Genomic DNA, 20,790 nt, shown 5'->3' on the forward strand with positions numbered 1-20,790 from the left:
GGGCAGAGAGTGGGGCATAGGGCAGAGAGCGGGGCATAGGGCAGAGAGCGGGGCATAGGGCAGCGTGGTGTAGAGTGGCACAGTATGGATTGCACTGGCATGGAGTAGTGTGCAATAAGAACAATTGATGGACAGAATGTTGAACAATGTCAAACATTCACCCCAGTACAGAGATCTGGGTCTAAATCCTTTTTTGATGCCCATGCCATTCCAGTTTAGACCCAGCCATATGCAAACAGTCTTAACCCTGTTTCCCATGGGAACAGTCCAGAGTGGACTGCGATGCCAGGTCCTCCCTGGAATGGAAACAAGCACCCTGGAAACAGTTTTGGGGTTTACCCCTCAGCTGCCAGGCTAGCTCAAATCCAGCGGCATGGAAAGCATGGGACACATTTCTGGCCATGCCCGTCCCACACTGGATGACAAATGCCTAGACTGGGGCGGAACAGCAGAGCCGGGGGGGGGGGGGGTGTCACAGTAAATGTGACAAGAGGATAACGATTTAAAAACCTGCTTAGGGAAAGCGAGTTCATGGAAGAATACAGTAAACAAAGTTTGGGCAACCTGAGGGACGAACTCAAGCTGGACAGCATAAAGCAAGTAAAGCCAGCAAACAAAAAGCAAGAAAATCCAAGTTACAAACCACAAAGCCAATGGTAAGCAACAGGCAGAATGCATTCCTAGATCATCTTTACGAAGGTACCCAAGATGTCTTTAGCAAACGAGACAGCTGGCTGTCTGGTAGGCTGCGACATAAATCTGATTAAAAACTAAAATATTTTTAGTGGCAGACGTTATGCACCAGGCAGCTATACTCTTGTGTAAACTACCACTACTTGCTTATCCCAACTCAGGCATAGTACTGTTCATCGATAAGGTGCTCACTTTACATCACAAATTAGTAGTAGCCATTTCTGAGCTTAGTGGACAGAAATATGTATGTTGGTCCACAGTACCATAACAGTTATCGTCCTGAAGTGTTAAACGAAGAATGCATGTTCCAAGGAGCTGCTAAAAATTGTCACCCACTGCTCCCAGTTCACCTTCCACTTTGGGCAATCTTGTCAAATAAAATTGTACTCTAGCCATCATATCTGGTGGGGTAAAAATTTACGAAATAACTACCATTTTCTCTTAATACTTGCTCAGCCATTTCATATAGGAGAGACAGTCAACATCCATCCTCTCCTTAAGAGAATGGCAGCTTTGTTCCATCCCAGTAGCATAGCCGCTTATTTAGTAAGTCCAAGGACGCAGTACCAAAATGAGACATGCTATTTTCTCAGAAAACAAGTCAAAAGGTGAAATCATTTTGAACAGTGTAATAACATTAAGGTAAACCAGGAGTTCTAAAGGAAAACAGCCTTTACAATGCTGCAAATACCACGCAATGCTTTTACCACGTAGGTCTTTACAAAGAAACGGTAAATATGTACCAGGTAAGGATAGATAGGGGGATCACTTACCTAATACACACTTGTTGCTTTGTGTGGTAAAGGCATTCGTTGTAATATTATAAACCTTTCTAGAGGTTGTAGCTAAAATTGATCAACAGTGTACGTTAATTCAAATTTTCATTGAACAAGAGGAAAGGAAATAGGAGTGATATTTTGAAATTTTGTCAAAAGTTGTCTAGATAATATGATGCACGGTAGGATAGGGCGCTGAAAACAAATGAAAAAACTGGTTCCTGGTGTGTAGCTGTGGACACATAAAATTCATCCCATCAAATGTTCATAAAGAAGCTATACTCCAAGGGTAGGACAAAAAAAGTCATCAGTTAGTGTGCAAGCTAATAATACGGACAAGAAATACAACGAAATGGTAAGGAAAAGGCTGATCCAAAGCCCACTGTAAGAAATGGTATGACCACAACATGTCAAAGAGCTGTCTGCAGCAGAGACCTATAAAAATCCCCTTTAAAATATTACTAATTTACTAAAAATTAATTTGAGAACAGATGGCTCTAATTGCCACAAGAACAACCTGTTCAGAAAATCATTGCACACTGGGAATAGCATATGGTGTGTAAACAGCCAGTGGTATAGGAAGAAAGAAAATCAAGCATTGGCAAAGCCATTAGGTGTTCTCTTTTTGCCGTTTGCGGGCGTAAGGGGGGTATCACCTGCAGTAACGGGGACAAGTGGCGATGTGGTAAGGGCAGACGGAGCATGATTCACAGCCGTTGAGGTGGAAGGTAAAGTGACGGGGACAAAAAGGTGTGTGTATATATACACGTATTTTCACGTTCTCAAAAAAAATTGACAATTATAAGAGACAAGCACTCTCTACCCAGACATCTACGACCGAACCCAACAATTCCGGGGTAGTTCCATCAACTAATACGATTTCAGATATCGATTCCCTTACCTCAAATAGGGACTCTGATGACAATGGTCTGAACTCACTAACCAACCTGGCAATAACCATCAATCCCATAACACCAGCGGAGGAGTTAAATTTTATCAGAGAGGACCGGAGACACACCTTGCGACCGAGAAATCCTCCTACGAAGCAAGGGCAATCAGAACACGCCTCAATCGCAGAAGGAGGGAGGCGGAATAAATGTCGCAAGAGGTTTCAACAGAGGGTACAGGGGAAAGAAATGGAGGAATCAAAAAGCATTCCAAACCAAACCGTAATCGACATGACCCAAGAAAAACTAACCAATGCAGAAATCGAAAATCTCAGTTTAGGACTCATACTGTCCAACTAACAATTTTTCTTACAATCACACAAGAATCGACATACAAATTTATCAGAAAAATCAAACTCATAAAATTTTATCAACTGAATAAAAAAGCCTCAGGACCCAAAACTACATCCGTTAATAAAGCAGCTGCTGAGGCCCTACAAGGTAATGATGTCCCGATGCTTCAAACGTTCTTTCACCTCTCTGATACGGAGTCTGCAAATGGAGACAGTATGTCGACTCAAGATCATTTGCTCAACATGGGCATTATTACCAACCAACCAGCTCCTAGACCTTTTCGCCCTCCATCTACTTTTCTACCTCTCATGCAAAAAGATGCCATCGATATTTTTAGTGAGAAAGTTATTGAAGAGCTGAAACAATTAAACCGTTGTGTCAATTCCAAAACAAGAAGTCACAATTTCAAGAGTTCTCAATATTTCACTTTAATCAATAAATAGAAGCAAAAATGTGACATCATAATTAATAAGTCAGACAAAGGTGGTAACGTTGTCCTCTGGCATAAAGATCAATACCTTGCAGAAGCTATGCGGCATTTGAGTGATCACTTGTTATAGAAAATCTTCATGACAAGAGATGCGACTAGTTCAAGATACTTTCACAATAAGTCTACTACAATGGAAAAGACAAGGCCTTTTAACTAAGGATGAACTTAATTACTTAAAAGTAGACTTTCCAGTGATCCCCGTTTTATATTTTTTGCCAAAGGTCCATGAAAAATCTGATCCTGTCCCTGGGAGACCTATAATATCGGCTCAAAAAAGTCTACTTGAAATGATGCCCAAGTATGTGGACTATTTTCTTCAGCCCTTTGTTTTTGCCCTTCCTTCATTTGTCAAAGATACCCCTGATTTTCTTAACATTAAGAACATATTATGGCAGTCAGATTACTTACTAGTTGTCATGGATATCGAATCCTTATACACTAGTATCAATCATTCAGATGGCCTAGCAGCGGTGCAATATTTCCTTTCGCAAAGGGATATTAGTATGTGTGATCACAACGCAATGCTGCTAAAGAGGATTGAACTATGCCTTTGCAATAATTTTTTTGTTTGGTACAGAGGTATATCAGCAGTTGAGAGGTGTGGCTATGGGGGCATGTTTCTCCCCCAGCTACTCATGTTTACATGTGGGCTGGTGGGAGGAGCATGTCCTTAGGTCCAACCACCAAGCCACATGGACTAACAATGTGATTTACTTCTGGCGTTATATCGATGATATATGTATGATTTGGAAGGGTGATAGAGTGCGCAACAGTTTGTTGACTCCATCAATGTAAATAATTTAAATCTCAAATTTACTGCAACCATTGAGGATGTCAAAGTTGAATTTCTTGACATGTCTTTGTATGTTAGCAATGGTAAACTTCATACTAGATTACACCGGAAAACTACTGCAGGGAACTCCATTTTACATGCGGATAGTGCCCATCACACTATTCGGAGTATTCCCTACGGCGAATTCCTTCGGATTCGCCGTATTTGTAGTGAAGAATCAGATTGTCAGATCTGTCAATCGAAAGCCTTTGCTCGTTTCCTCAATCGAGGTTACTCTAGAACAATCTTGAACTCTGCACTCACTAAAGCCAATTTGTTACCTAGGATTGATCTTTTAATTGTTAAAAAAGCACAAGTGACACCTTTTGCCCAACTGAACACAGACAGATTTAACTAACATTAGATTTGTCACCACAAACAGTCAGCAAGATAAACAGATCCGCAAGATGATTTATACTCAGTGGCCTATAGTACTTACCGACATGACACTCAAATTTATTCTGCCAGAACTTCCTGCGATTACTTTTAGACGGGCACCCTCCATGAGGGACGCCCTTGTTAAATCGAGTCCTGAAGTCACCCCTAAAAAAATCTGGTTGACTAAAAAAGGCTTTTACAAATGCAATTCATGTCGAGCCTGTACTTTTGCAATCAATAGCACTGACTACACTACGGCCTTTGATAACAAGAAAGTTCCTATTCGGGACTATCTTACTTGCCGCACAGATTTTGCGATTTATAAATTGCGCTGCACTTGGTCTTGAGTACATCGGAAGAACTAAGCTCCCTGTACATAAGCGTATTTTACAACATGTCAGGGCTATCGTTAATTCGGATCCCAACTATCCGGTGGCGAGGCATTTTAAAATGGTCCATGACAACAAACTAAAGGATCTTGAATACACTGTCTTAGGGGCTGTCCCTAATTCTGTGAGAGGAGGTAACCGTGAAAAAACCCTCCGCCAATTAGAGACTCATTTTATCATGTCCCTTGACACTAAGATGCCTAACGGTCTCAATAATAGTGAGGACTTACATAATTTTCTGTAATTTACTCTGTCTCAGTTCTCCTTGTTGGATCTGTGCCCTGCCCTTCTCCTGTGTTAGTAGTGACTTAGATATACCCTTCATGTCTCAGTTTTTTATAACACAATGTAATAGCTAATTGGTGCTATCTGTGTCACTCTTATTTATCTATCAACCCTATGAAATTTGTACATTTTATTGAGTACTTTTGCTATGATACAAACATTCATGAAAACGCACACACAGATACATGCTCAAAGATGGAGACAAACATAAAAAAAACACATGCACAGAAATTAGTTACGGCTCTTTTTGGGGCAGATAGGACCATCAAGCTACCCGCTACTGCTGCGCCAAAGCACTCTTTGGGCAGATGGGACCTGTAAGTAATGACGATAGGAGGAGTAGGCAGGCAGCAACAATCACTCATGAAGCTCTACGAAATGTGAACGCAAGATAAATTGCTCAAAAAGTACTAGCTTCGCTACAGCAACTACCTAGTGAATTTGGGGGGGAGGGGGGGGGGGGGGGGGGAGACCATTGCGGTTTGTTTGTTGAAAGCCTGCAGCGAAGACAAAATAGCTATGAAGGAAACGGCTGTGATGAGGATGCAAAGCCATTTCTTTTTTGGAGGGGACCACAAAGTACATACAACAGGTCTCTTTTTGAGACAGTGCATTCACCCCATCTAGATCCGAGACCTAAAAAGTTTAGGTTTAAAGAATTTAATCAAATATCAGGAAATAATTGTGTGTAGAATTGGACAAGAGATGTATATACGTGGGAATCTGCCAAATGTATGGTGCTCCACTGACAACATTGCCAGACGCGTTCATGTGAAATGTGGAAATGAATGCTGACCAAACTACGCAAGGACACAGTTTACAAAAGCCACCATGGACGCCTAATGGACACTGCTATCAGTAGGGACGCTGCTCACTCGGCAGCCTCCACTCACGAAATTTAAGTCCTCATTGTGTGGAGAAGTTGGTGGCGCAAAGCCAATCCCCACTTTTGACCAGTGCTGATCTTTGGGTGGGAAGATGGGTTCAACGTGAATAGCTGCACTAGCTGGATGTAACATCTTATTTTTGGACTTCAAGTAAGTATATTATGGTGTTCCACCAATATTCTGCAGACATGAGCAAAAATGTAAGGAAATAAGAAGAATCACCCAACAGTTGTATGTCAAAAACCACTCATTCCTCATCTATATCTTTTACAATACATTTTACAAGAATTGGCTATTATTGAACCGTTTCAAGGCTCCAGCGATGTGGTAGTCTCTTTCTTGGAATTTTATTTAAAAACATAAATAAACGGGAACTCTGTGGCAAATTCTCCACGGTATTCAATGTAATTTAAACGAGCCTTTGTTGTTATAGTACTATATCAGTTTTCAAGCGTCGTTACAGAATAAATTTTTTGAGCTGTGTTCAGGGTGAATACAAACACTGGCTTGCTATGCAAGTACACCCCCGATCAAACAAGGTGCTGGATTTGCGTAAACTACTGGAGGCAAAGTCACTGTTCCAATGTTTTCATTGGAACTGCAGTCTCATGAAAATAAACGTTGAAAATTAAAGGCATAGTGAGGTCGACTGTATGCAAAATGATGAGGCAAGAACGTGAAGAAAACAAACTGTCTGAATCTGGATGCAATTTGCTACGTTACATATCAAATTCACTATAAAACGAACATCTGGAGACTGGCATAAAAGAATGCCGAACCCTCAACATTCCTGAAAATGGTGTTAAAAATAGATTGCACTTATGGAAGGACACCAAGAGTCAGAAAAAAGTGCCTGCAAAAGAGTGGACATAACACATTAAAATGTGGTTAAAAATAAAAAAAAAGTTCTTGTGGGCGCTCTATTTACACTGACAAAATAGGTGAGAGCAGATCTTTACAGACCAGCCACAAACACGGTATGCAAAAGCAAGCAGTGCAAAACTACCCTTGTATTATGGAAAGCAGTGCTTATAATGCACTTAAATAAAAGATATTTAATGCCATTTACCTTAAAAAAAGAAAATTATAAAAACCCCTTCAAATTCTCTTGCAAAGCGCTCTTAAAGAAGTACAAAAGTAGTTCCGAAACAATGCCTTAAAATTTCCGCTGTGTATGATTAGCAGTAGTTGGCCAGTGTGATTGGGGAGGTATAAAAACCAGAAGAGGCATGACGTATGCTTGCTCTTGACAAATGGGGAGAGCACAAAATGGAGTGACGATGGTGCCAGCAAATGTGAATCCGTGGGCAGGCTGAAGCCCACAACGGTGGATACAGCATGCCTCTGTTCAAGACCGCGTATTCGCGCCATCTAGAGTAGAAACCGAAAAACAGTTAGGAACAATATTTTATGTTAGCACTAGATCCCAATGGTCAATTTAACTTCATGGTCTGGCTTGACAGCACAGATGTCGCCAGAAAATTATCTGAGCATCACTAGGGAAGGTTTTGGCTCCACCCACATGTTGGGAACCAGGAGTACGTTTCGATTGGGCAAAAGTAATTTGCTTTCACACACACAAAAAAAAAAAAGAGCATTTACAATGCAATAGGTCTCGCATTTTTGTAAATTTGACCTATTGGTATTGTGAATGACAATGCCTTTCATTTAGGTTTTGTTTTTTAAAACATAAATAAAAGACATTGTCATTTACAATGCCAATAGCTTCAACTCGCGCAAATGCAGCTACTTGGCGCTACTCTGCTTGGGAATTCCTACCTGGAGAATGACAGTGCTGTCCAGAACTGCCCATTCCTTCCTGACTTTAGTGACCTTGCATGGCCTCCACTTTTACCCTTACTTTATCAGTACCACAAAAGCAGTACTTTGAGGTTATTTTTGCCCAAATATTCTTCTGGGGGACAGTTCCATGGATTTACAACTCAATCAGTAAATCAAGGCCATTACACTACATGTCTTTGCTCATAGGCATGACCACTGGAATAACGTAATATTGTGGCCACTGCGTTCTCTGAGTATTTACATATTTTCCACACTTGCCGCATGATTCAGATCTTCTGTATCAGTTGCAAACATTGATTCTAGCTCAGATGGATCAAAAGAGGCTTTAGAAAGCATCAGCCGTGGTACCTCGAGGGGACAGACGCTTTGTAAAGATTAACTGCCACCATTCCGTTGCCGACGGCTGTATTCTGGTGTTAGAGTGCTGCTAATGAAGAGAAACGTTTGCCCAGACAGTACTACTGTGTTGTCAAATGACAAATTGCAAAAAATTGCGACAGAATGTGCCATATTACACTGAATCATTGCACCTCTTTTGTGTCCGTTAACGTTTGTACATCTCCATTCCCTGCAGCACCTGTTCTGACCTGGTTCTCTGGCCATAGAGCAGCTCTGCTGACCTGGTTCTCTGGCCATAGAGCAGCTCTGCTGACCTGGTTCTCTGGCCATAGAGCAGCTCTGCTGACCTGGTTCTCTGGCCATAGAGCAGCTCTGCTGACCTGGTTCTCTGGCCATAGAGCAGCTCTGCTGACCTGGTTCTCTGGCCATAGAGCAGCTCTGCTGACCTGGTTCTCTGGCCATAGAGCAGCTCTGCTGACCTGGTTCTCTGGCCATAGAGCAGCTCTGCTGACCTGGTTCTCTGGCCATAGAGCAGCTCTGCTGACCTGGTTCTCTGGCCATAGAGCAGCTCTGCTGACCTGGTTCTCTGGCCATAGAGCAGCTCTGCTGACCTGGTTCTCTGGCCATAGAGCAGCTCTGCTGACCTGGTTCTCTGGCCATAGAGCAGCTCTGCTGACCTGGTTCTCTGGCCATAGAGCAGCTCTGCTGACCTGGTTCTCTGGCCATAGAGCAGCTCTGCTGACCTGGTTCTCTGGCCATAGAGCAGCTCTGCTGACCTGGTTCTCTGGCCATAGAGCAGCTCTGCTGACCTGGTTCTCTGGCCATAGAGCAGCTGAGCTGACCTGGTTCTCAGGCTCTACAGCAGCTCTGCTGACCTGGTTCTCAGGCTCTACAGCAGCTCTGCTGACCTGGTTCTCAGGCTCTACAGCAGCTCTGCTGACCTGGTTCTCAGGCTCTACAGCAGCTCTGCTGACCTGGTTCTCAGGCTCTACAGCAGCTCTGCTGACCTGGTTCTCAGGCTCTACAGCAGCTCTGCTGACCTGGTTCTCAGGCTCTACAGCAGCTCTGCTGACCTGGTTCTCAGGCTCTACAGCAGCTCTGCTGACCTGGTTCTCAGGCTCTACAGCAGCTCTGCTGACCTGGTTCTCAGGCTCTACAGCAGCTCTGCTGACCTGGTTCTCAGGCTCTACAGCGGCATGCCAAAACCCCGAATACAAATACCAGACAAGCTGTCGCCATTGTGAAAAAAATATAGTGCTTACTAATGAAGGAGACAGTGTAACACCGCAAGTAAAAGCTCCAGTCCTGATGGGCAGTCACAAAAGGAGACAGGGCGGTAACAAGGAAGGACTAAGAAGCCTCATTATCAATCACAAGCCAGCATTTACCATGTACGATGACACCAGCCAATGAAATATATAGGTGGGGCTTCCACACCACTTCTAAAACATACCCTGCTACAGCATGCCTCGCAAAGCGAGCAGAGCATGCACTGCAACGCTAGGCTTGACCTAAAAAAGGTGCTTGCCCACCACACAGCTGTGATTATTTTGCTTATTTATCCGCCTGCAGTTTAACCTTGAGGCACAAACGGCACTGTAATGTGATTAAAGTGTCTTAGATAACCAGATCAATTATAGTGGTTTTCTTCAGCAGCAGCACAGATTGTAGGAGGGCACTCATTACCCTACATAGTATTTTAGGTCGGGCTTAACAGTACACCTTTCCCCGGACCTTTTAACCATACACCATTACTATTATATAGTACTTTGCTCCTCTACAAATACGTACACATGCTCCTGCTATTTATTTGTAATGCTTCCCATTGCTTGTCTAAGAAGCATTTGCAATGCAATAGGTCTTGCATTGACAGTAGTTTGAGCTATTGCCATTGTAAATGACATTGTCTTATTTGTGCTCTTATTTTTAAATATAAATAAAAGGCAGTTTCATTTGCTATGCCAACATTTTATGCTCTTGTAAAAGATATTGCATCGCATTTATGCGAGTTGGAGTTATTGTCATTGGTAATGATAATGCCCTTTATTAATGGTTTCGTTTTCAAAGAACAGTTTTGTATGCTTCCAGTGAACTAATTAGAACTACTAACAACTAAAATGAAGTTTTTGTGACTGGAAATTTGAGTAGATTGTGGTCTGTAATAACATGCAGTATAGTGATGAACGTAAGCACACAACATATATAGATGGTGAAGTTATGCACACCAACCATAGCTCAGTGATGGAGAACGCGCCGGCCAGCAGCCCAACGCCATTATAAACAAACTGGGGGGGAAAAAAAAAACACAAAACAACAAAAGACAGTGCTCCCTTCATTCTGCAATACACAAAACGGTGGCATACGATGCAGGTCCAAAAATACTACTAGCACAATACCACATATGGCCTCTACTAAAAGTAATATGTCAGGACTGGAGGCGAGGATTATGCCTTTCTTCACTTTATTTTGAATAGCAGTGCAAGAATAACACAAAACTACATATCTCATGAACCACAGGGAAAGTAGCAAAATGTTCAACACAACATAACTCAGGTCTACAAACTTGACCTCTGTGCACAGTAGCCTGAAGGCTCTTGCTATGATCACACTTAAACCAAATAGTTACAATGAATCAAATGCTCAACATGTAATCTGATATCTAAAACACCATTAAATTAGAACGTAGAACATGAACATGTGTTCTTAATACACAGAAAAATGTAATCTGTTGCAATCACAGATAAACATCTTAGAAAAACTTTTCTTTGTTTCATTAAATCCGCAAGGTTATTCCTTTAAATGCTCTCCCAATGCATTTTGGGCCCCGCTGGCCCTTCTTCAGGGACCGATTTCTGAGAATACAAACAATATCCTCTTGTAATACAACACAATATACAGGGAAGCAGATATTCAAATATACAAGCATTTCGAAACTTCTACTTTGTGAAAAATGTATACTTGATGGAAAAATAATGCATAGAGAGAACAATTTCCATGACTGTACCGCTACATTATCATGCATGACTGTATGGCTACATTATCATGCTTATGGAAAGAAAGAGAAGGAGAAAACAAACAGTAAATCTTAAGTGATCAGGTATAGAAAACTGTGTAGAAGCAAAGAAAGAAACCAACACCCAATCGAGTCAAATATCAGAAGTCCGAACCGTGCTGTGCCCAAAAACCATAAAAAAACCTCACTGGAGATCGTATTCATGAGTAGTCAATGCAATTGTGAGCCCTGAAAAAAATATGCACCGAAAGTAAAAACCCTGAAATCATGATCGTGCCACACGATACACACGCCAGAGAGAATGAACCGACCTCTTGGAGTACAAACCGATCAACAACCGTTCAAAGTGTCTTATAGTCCGGCACCTGTAATCACGTTGAACAATCATATTACTGCCTGGACAATAAACCAATGTATTTCCAACAAGAAAATATTACTGAAATGAAAGCATCTCACCTTTTTAAATCAGGAACAGCCTTATAAACAAAAAACGACTCCTCGCTGGCCCCGTCGCTCTCTCAACAGAAAAATGCGTACCACTACCTTGGCGTGGGACTTTAAATAGGTGCAATAGAAAACGGACTCATCACGCCTACAATGCAATACTATAGGTGCCATCTTGATACAGGGTGGGTGACCAAATGATGCCTTGTAAACTCACTCCTTGATGCATCAACTACAGACCTAGGTGATAATCGGAACGAGAATGCACCGAAACGCTGATAATACGCTTTGCAAAGGCCCGGTTCTCTCGATCAAAAACCTATGCTGAAAAAACGCACTCTGTAGAAAAAAACTCCGATACAACAGAGAACTAAAACACCACAATGACAAAAACGCAACAGTGCTGAAAAGATAAAACCGAGAAAATGAGAAAAAAACGGATAAACAAGCATTTACAATGCAATGGTCTCGGCATTGTTAAAGTTAAAGGTATTGGCATTGCTCATGACATTTTTGTTTATGTTTTTAAAACATTTAAAGAAACGGCATGGTTATTTACAATGTGAATAGCTTAATCCCTCTCAAATGTGAGACCTATTGCATTTGCACCCACACACAGAGCCACACCCAAAGCCACCCACACACACACAGAGCCACCCACACAGAGCCACTCACAGAGCAACCCACACACAAATAGAGCCACCCATAGAGCCACCCACAGAGCCACCTACACACAAAGAGTTACCCACACACAGACCCACCACGCATAGAGCCACCTACAAAAAAAGCCACCCCCCCACACACACACACAGAGCCACCCCCACACAGAGCCACCCCCACACACACACAGTTGAAGTTAATGTTATACTCAATGTTTATATGTTGCAGACATGCCGCTCTGCTTCTAGTTAGCCTTTCAGTTCAGGTGACGAAACGTAAGTGCACGCCCCAAGTGAGAAGAGTTGAAAATAATAAACATCAAGCAAAATGTAGAGATAAAGAGAAGCCAAGAAATATGCACCTTGACCTCTTTGCCACGAGTGTACTACTCGGAGATAGAAGAGACTCCAGAAAGAGCACTCCGTTTACCTGCAGTACAAGGCTGAGCAACAGCAGGCTTCAACACAGACAGCAGCTGCACACCTAAAAGCTCACTCCTCAATTGTTGGAAGGGCACCAGCATGCCTGATGGGAGGTGTGGCCAAAGCAAGCTCAGATTCTCTCACGACATGTAAGTTTAGAGGTCCAGGAGTGCTGTTAGCAACCTTCGAAGAGCCTCCGGGAAACCGGACATTCAAATTTCAGGATCCAATCTTAACCCTCTTGGACCGATTAACAAAGATTATGCTGTGGCTTACTCTCGTAGTACTCTTGAATTTTGGAGGCTAGCCTGAAGTAAGCCAAGAGCGCTCCTAGTTCACTCTTGAAACCAGTACTACAAGAGAAGGGCACACTTCCTCCTACACAAATCTTCCATGATAGTACGCATTTCTACTGAGGTCCCAAATGACAGATTTATACCTGAAATTCATGAGTAAACCAGGACTACTGTAAGAGTAAAACACATTTACACAAATCATGATAATTAGGCCCTTAATATCGCTAATTGTGGCGTTTTCCACTAGGATCGCTCGTTTCCTGCCAGTTGACTGTTGAGATTACGACTATTCCTCTCCAGTGAGTTTTAACGAGGGGGATGTGGCATTGCACTCGAAGTTAGGCCAGCAAGCTGTCGAGCTAGGCGCAGTTATCCCTCGACTCCAGCTTGCAGTATTTACTCGGTCTGCTCGATTCGTCGTCGCTCGGGGGATTCAGCTCGTTGCTCCAGCTTTATGGACTGCATGCTAAAACAAAAAAAAAAAACAGCCGCCTGACGTCCATCTAGTGACAGCCATCCAGCTACATTTTCTATAGGGCATAGAAACTACAGCCATTATAGTCCTTGGGCCACAAACTACCTTCGGAAGAGCTCGCATGAAAGTAACCGGACACAAAGCACAACTCTCGGCACCTATCTGCAACAGTCTCAAAACAACTTCGAAACCAAGGTCAGGAAAACAAAGCAGCCACCCCACATGCAGGTGGGAGAGGCGGAACTCCCTCTCCCGCCTCGACTTTCAATGATAAAATACAGTCAGACAACTGCGTGTCCGAAAGTGTCTGTTCCAACATAAAACAGGTTGTAAAAGCGTAATTTTACAAGCAACACTAAAGACACATATACGACTTCCTGAGCAGCAGCCGAAAACGGGAGCCGACAGCTGGGGGAGAGGACGCCATTAACACCACCACCTTTCTCCGAGGTCAAGCAGAAATGCCTCGGAGAAACGCAGCGGCGTTTTCGGATTCGGGGCCGTGTTTTCTTTCTCTCCTCTTATCATTGGCTGAAATGGTTACTTTCCAGAGGAGAGAAAGAAAGTAAAAAACACGCTCCCGAATCCGAAAAAGACGGGGCTTATTTGGAGAGACAATGCTCTTCTCCAATGGCTGACCAGTATTTCAGAGGCCAGCCGATGGAGAAGAGGTAAAAAAAGGGGCGGGTTAAAGGCCCACTCCTAACATTAAATCTCGGAGCAAGACTGCGCAAGCGCAGCCTTCGAGCCGAGACCTAAAAATGAAATTCATCACATTGTGCTAACAGTGTAACATGGAAATATAATACAAATTCCTATGATGAGTTAATGCAACCAAATACAAATGTACAGTCATTAGTGAAAACATTTAGTGAAAGCACCTACATGACCACCTACAGGTGAGGTATTACAGAAAACAACCTAGATCTATTTTGTCGTTAATCCCTTTGGGATCCTGGGTTTCTAGTTTCCTTAGCCAATATATTTCCCTCTGTAACCAGGTTTGTCAGGTCCCTACCTGGAATAGGTTCTACCATCTCAATCACCTGAAATTGATTTGGGCTTTGGAGTGCCGAAATTTCATCCAATGTGCTGCTGAACTACTTTTCATGGTGCAATTGCGAATGGTGCTCTTATGTTCAGAAATGCATGCTTTTCTTTCAGTTTTTCCTATATATAGTGATCCACATGGACACTTAATGCCATATAAAGTTTTTAGAATTGCAGTCTGCTTTGTGTTTTAATTTGATTGTCTCGCCTGTCAGAGGGTGTTGTATACCATCTCCACAAATTAAGTTATTGCAATGTACACAATTTTGGCATCATCTAGTACCCTTAAACTCTTTGGTGGTTTCTGATGGTTTATGCATTAGCATTTCTTTCAAATTTGTAGATCTTCTGTGTGCGAATAAAGGTTTGTACTTGAATAGATCTTTGAAATCACTTTCATTTTCCAAAATTTCCCACCAATTGTTTATGATCCTTTTTAAATTTCTGGAACAAGTGGAAAACTTTGATATGAAAACTTGTCTAGTCATCTTTGTTTTGGGCTTATTTTCTAATAGTGTTAGCAAAAAGTTCAAAACATAGCAACAACCAATCCAGTGAGGAGAACAGTGTCCAATCAGGGGCCAATGAGCACAACATAGTCCCTTGTTAGCGTCCTCTCTTCGCTGCAACGCAGCCAGATAAGTGCTATTCAGTTATCTCCCTCTGTTTAGCGCTTTTTGTTGTGGTTTATGCTTTGATATTTCACTCTCGCATATTAATGCGGATACGCGCTCGCGAGATTCCTTAATGGCTAGTTAGCCTTTGTATTTTGATTGTGTAGCACGTTTGCGCTGTGTTTTCCTGCTTATTTTCAGTGCTCCTTACCTCAGACGCGTTCGTGCCGTGTTCGTTATTCTTAGCGCGTGGGATGCGCTTACATATTTCCCCACGCCGCGGGTATGGGTTTTCCCTGTCCCTATGCTGCGTCCTGCTGGGTCGTGCTCCAGGACCTCCTGCCACCAGGGGGCTCGCGGTGGCAGTGCCGGCCACGTCGCTGAGTTTGGTCTTCCTTCGGGAATTTCAAACATTGCGCGCATCGGCAGTCAGGAGCCTCTGATCTGCAGAGAACGACCGGCTAGGATGTAGGCGGAAGCGGCCTCTAACAATTGCACACGCTGACCGCTTTTACTATTTTGTTCTCTGTTCCCTGCCCAGCTTCCTATACGGGAATCAGAGTCTGTATTTGGCTCAACGAACGCCTTGCTGAGGTCCAGTATCAGCCAATAGGCCTTCTAAGGGGACATAGCCCAGATCAGTTTTGCCCCGCTGAGGGCGGTTTTGTTATTTTATTGGCTATAACTAGCAGTTTGTTCCCCTGGGGCTAGAACCCCTTGAAATCTGTAGTAATACCGCCCAAACTTTATGCTGACACCCAGCCCCCTATCTAAGGCCCTCAGTACTTGCCTGGTGGGTGACCACCTGTTTTTTTTCTGATCTTTTGTGTGCTAAGCAGCCAGAGCTATGGAGTGCTACGACTAGTTTCAAGAGGAGGAAGACCCCCTCGCTGACATGCCCTAGGGATATGCCTTTTACGAGGCTGTGGATACCTCCATTTACCGGGCAGTGGACCAGGCCATCACTCCCTTGGAGGACAGGCTTTCTTGCCAAACTAATCAGGCGTTTGAGCGCTTTGCACAGCGGGTTGCCGCTCCTCCTTCAGCCAAGGTCCCTACAGACACCTTTGGCTCCCCACCACCCAAACGCCCTCGTGAACCAGGGGTAGATGTGGATGCTTTTGATAGTCTGACGCAGGCCTTTTTGGACAATAAACCCGTCCTGTCGGCAGGTACTCTTGCCCCCCCACCCTCCCCCCACAGCCAACCCTCCAGTCTACTGATCCCGGCGCGGCTAGGGACCCAGACTGATGCCGGTCCTTCTAGACCTTCGCTTCCGTCCATCCCAGACTCCCCAGGCCACCTGATATGCTGGACCCTAATGATGTAGTCCACCCGCGCTACTCTGAGTGGGCACCGGCCGAGAAGGTCGCCTCGTATGTGGCGGGGCACATCCATCGCCCTTTAGAGAAGGAGGCCCGCAATTGCCTACGGGCAGAGTGCCACCGTCCTTCCCTGGAGGGGAAAGTAGCTCTAACTCCAGAAATCGATTCCCGCATGTCTACCTTCCTACAGAAGTTCATTAGAGATCCGAAAGAAAAGATCGATAGACCTTGGAGGGCATGCCATGACAAGCTCCTTGATGCCCTAGGCCCGATCACCAAGATCCTCTATATGGCTGAGGAAGCTAAGGAGTCTGGCTCGCTTATCTCTCCCAAGTCTTTGTTTGGTTAGGGGCACAGGGCGGTGATCTTTTTGGGCAACGCAAACTCTGCCCTCTCCACCGAGCGACGCCGGTCCCTCCTTATAAAAATAGACCCAAAGCTAGGTGACCTGACGGAGACGGGCGCCATTGCCCAAGGGGGTCTGTTTGGCAAGCTGTTTGTGAAGGAACTAGGTAAATTTGTTAACACCTTCACTTCACTGGACAAGGCTCAGCCCACAATAAAAAAAGGTTTCCCCCCGTGTTTTTCGCGGGGCTGGCCGAGGCAAGGGCCGCTTGGCCAGTCGCCAAACCCACCAGGGTAACCAGAGAGGCTCCGGACACTGCCAGGACCAGTCCCGCTTCAGGAATTTTTATCCCACCTGAGGACGTCAATGGAAAGGCAAAGGGTTCAAAGGAGGTGCAACCACCTCTAGCCCCGGTGAGTGTTTTCCCTCCTTCCCCACTAAAAATAGGAGGGCAGCTGGCAAGTTGCTACCAGGCTTGGTTGTCCATAACACACGAAGCGTGGGTACTCCAGACAGAGCACGGCTTCCACATAGAGTTTATGGGGACCCCGGTTCAAAGATCCCTCCACCAGCCCATTCAGTTTTCCGCATAGGACTCGGCCCTTGTGGACAAGGTCGCCTCCCTTCGCCACAAGGGCGCCATTTCACGTACTGCCCTCCATCCCAGGGTTTTTTAAGCAACATTTTCTTGGTGGACTAAACGGACTGCGGCAAGCGACTCATAAATTTGACCGAGTTTAACGAATGGCTAGTCTACCACCATTTCAAAATGGACGTTCTACGCCCCCCACGATTGGATGGTCTGTTTGGACCTCAAGGACACCCATCTGGTGATCCTGATCTCTCCCCCACACAGGAGATTCCTTCAGTTTACTTAGGGTCACCACCTCTACGAGTCTTCAGCTCTTCCTTTCGGTCTCTCATCCGCCCCATGGTGTTTCACCAAGGTCCTCAAACCGGTGTTGGAGTTCTTAAGATCAATTGAAGGGGGAGGGGGGGGGGGGGGGGGGGTTCAGGATGATGGTGCATCTCGACGACCTTCTCCTGATGGCTTCTTGCCCCGAAGAACTAACGAATCATCTTCGGATGGCAGGGACCCTGCTTCAGGATCTAGGCTTCGTGATCAACAAACAGAAGTCAATGTTGCAGCCGACTCAGTCCGTTACCTTCTTGGGGTTCGTAATAGACTCCACGACTTCTTCTCTCAGTCTTCCCTCCAGGAAAGTCACCAAGATCCGCCACGAGTTGCGGCGTGTCCTGTCCAAAGACAAGGTGTCCCAACGTCAGCTGGCCCAGGTGGTGGGCCTTCTGTCATCCTCAATTCAGGCCATTTTCCCAGGCCCACTCCACCACAGGGCCCTTCAGCGCCTCAAGACGTATTTTCTCCGCAAAGGTTTTCCGTACTCGCACAAGGTCTCCCTGTCTGCAGAGGCGAGGGCCAAGATTCATCGGTGGTTGGACCATACGCAGGCCTGGAACAGCCGGGCAATTTTCAGTTTCGCTCCGGATCTTATCGAATCCGATGCCAGCAGGCTGGGCTGGGGAGCAAGATGCAGAAACCTTTCTACGGGAGGGTTGTGGTCAGCCGATGAACAGAAGTTACATATAAACTGTCTAGAGCTTCTGGCGGGCTCTTTCGCCGTGCGTTGCAGGACGAAAGACTCGGTACATTTATGCGTCCTCTTGAAAATGGACAATGTCTCTGCGGTCCATTATGTCAACCACCTGGGAGGCACCAGGTCGAAAGCCCTCTCGGACCTGACGGTCCGTTTCTGGCAGTATTGTCTGGACAGCCAGATATCGGTCACGGCAGAGTATCTGCCCGGGAGAGACAACTTGGAAGCAGATTTCCAATCACACCACTTCCAAGATTCCAGCCTTTGGAGACTGGAGCAGTCCGTTTTTGCGGACCTGTTTGCATCCAGACTGGATCATCAGATTATTCAGTTCTTCAGTTGGAGACCAGATCCCCTGGCGGCAGCCACAGATGTGTTCCTCCAGAATTGAATGGATATATTAGGAGGTGCACACCTATTTGAACCTATATACTAACTGTTCTAATTAATAACAGGTGTGCTGCAGTGTAACACTCGCTGCCAAGCCAAGTGTTTAAAGTAGAAATGAAAATAGCACAACCAGCGAGGTCAAGTACACTACGCACTGTTCCGGAGGGTTGACAACCCTTTGACAATGTACATAAACATGCAAATTCTCTCGTCAAAAAATTAAGGCACAGAATTATAATTCAAACATAGCATTTTTGTAGCATTGACATATTTAAACATGTAATGATCCAATGTAGATGAACGTATGGTTTATACAGACATCAGTGGTACAGTCCTAACATAGCATAACAAGTGGTCATTGCGTCATGATCAACACTTGAGGTCACAGTTGAAGGTTTAAAAATCATGCCCGATGCATTTCGGGACTGGCGCGTCCCTTCGTCAGGGGAAACCTATGAAATAGAGATATCAAGTTTATTGAAACGTGTGTAAATATCTAGCAGACAGCAAGGCACCTATGTGTAAAACTCAGGATAACATGTGATTGTGGTTAGCCAGTTAAAGTTGCATGAATATCCAGTGATCAGCACAAAGACATCAAATGTGATTTATGAACAAGTGTTGGAATGGCAAAAAATGAAACCCAATGAGAACATAAGATGAAAATTATATATTAGGTACAGTCAAATATAGTGGTTGTTAATCAAGTGTCTCCAAGGTGATTATAAATCTCAAGAGGTCAGTAGGGTGAGCTGGAAGGCATGTTGGTGAGAGAAGATAGAAGTGAAAAAAACTATGAAGGCACATGTCATTAAAGAGGAACACAGAATATGGGCTCACCGATCGAGAGGGTGAGGAATAATAACCTTCTCATTGAGAAATGGGTAGAAACTGTGGGGAAAAATAAGCAATCACAGTCACGTCTTATGTACTTTCAAGAAAGGGAACTGACTCAATTAAGTAAACTACAAACGACGAATGCTCACCGGTATGGGAAATGGTGACTGTGCTGATGAGAGAAACTGGTGTCGAAAGTATAACTTTCTGTAAAAGCACAAAGGGACACCAATGATTACAGGGCCCTCGAGCGCGCAACGATGGAGGTATTAAAGTATAGTGGCAAACTTAAAAGCATGAGAGAAGCCGCTTACCGTAAGAATTCGAAGTGTAAAGCCGAACGCTACGGCATTACCGCTAACAGAGATTCAGCTACAACTGAACCGGGGAGTTCTATTAAAGCGTGACGCGATTAAAAACAGAAAGAGGAATGAAACATAACGTCCCGTGTCTGCCATCTTAGACTGGTGTGGACAGATATGGCTCACTAGATGTATGGATGAAATGCCGAAAAAAACAAGAATCACAGAAAAAACAAGAATCAAAAATGCTTTGAAGTGCGAGGAACCAAGAAGACGAAAATAAATAAAAATTATACTATGAAACGCATCAAGATGCAGGGTGATAATATACGAGATATGGAGGGACCACATGTAATGCTAAAAAGTGTTGATGTGAATAAAATGTGATGTAATAATGTGGAAACAGATGTGAAATGCAACAAGATGTGGAGACAATGACAATGTATCTGTTGAAAAGGGATGACCAAACGCATGAGGAAAACAACAGACTGAATGTAAGAAAAATTAAGTAGGTCGACCAACAGAAAGATAACAAGAAGCATGTGTAGTGGTTTTAAGGAAAACCATATGGGTAGCTTAGAGGTGTGATAATGTGACAGATGGTGCAAAAGAAAGGACCCACCACCCAAAAGGGTCTGGATATTTTGAAAAGCAACTGTCAGATAAATATCATACAAACAATGGGGTGCATCACAAGAAACAACTCGTATCATAACGGTTGTTAAGCCCCAATGGAAACATGGTTTGCAAAGTTTTGATCCAATAGATCTCTCTTTGAAGCAACCGTTTAGTGATGTCTATACCTGGTCTGACTACAAGTTTTTCAATAATTTGAAAAACGTAACTGAGCTATAGTATGTTGGGCACTATCCCAATGATTAGCTAGG

The 20,790-nt window shown here is 44.1% G+C and overlaps 1 protein-coding gene and 1 non-coding gene across 2 annotated transcripts in view; both read right to left on the bottom strand.

Moving 5' to 3' along the window:
- TCP1 (t-complex 1) overlaps positions 1–20,790 on the bottom strand; it is a 126,909-nt gene that overhangs the window by 74,892 nt on the left and 31,227 nt on the right. The window lies entirely within an intron of this gene.
- On the bottom strand, positions 1,136–1,272 carry LOC146820838 (small nucleolar RNA SNORA29). The gene has a single exon (XR_014965184.1). It is a non-coding gene; the product is annotated as a small nucleolar RNA SNORA29 (small nucleolar RNA).

This window comes from Triturus cristatus, chromosome 6, assembly GCF_964204655.1.
Source record: "Triturus cristatus chromosome 6, aTriCri1.1, whole genome shotgun sequence".
Taxonomy (NCBI): domain Eukaryota; kingdom Metazoa; phylum Chordata; class Amphibia; order Caudata; family Salamandridae; genus Triturus; species Triturus cristatus.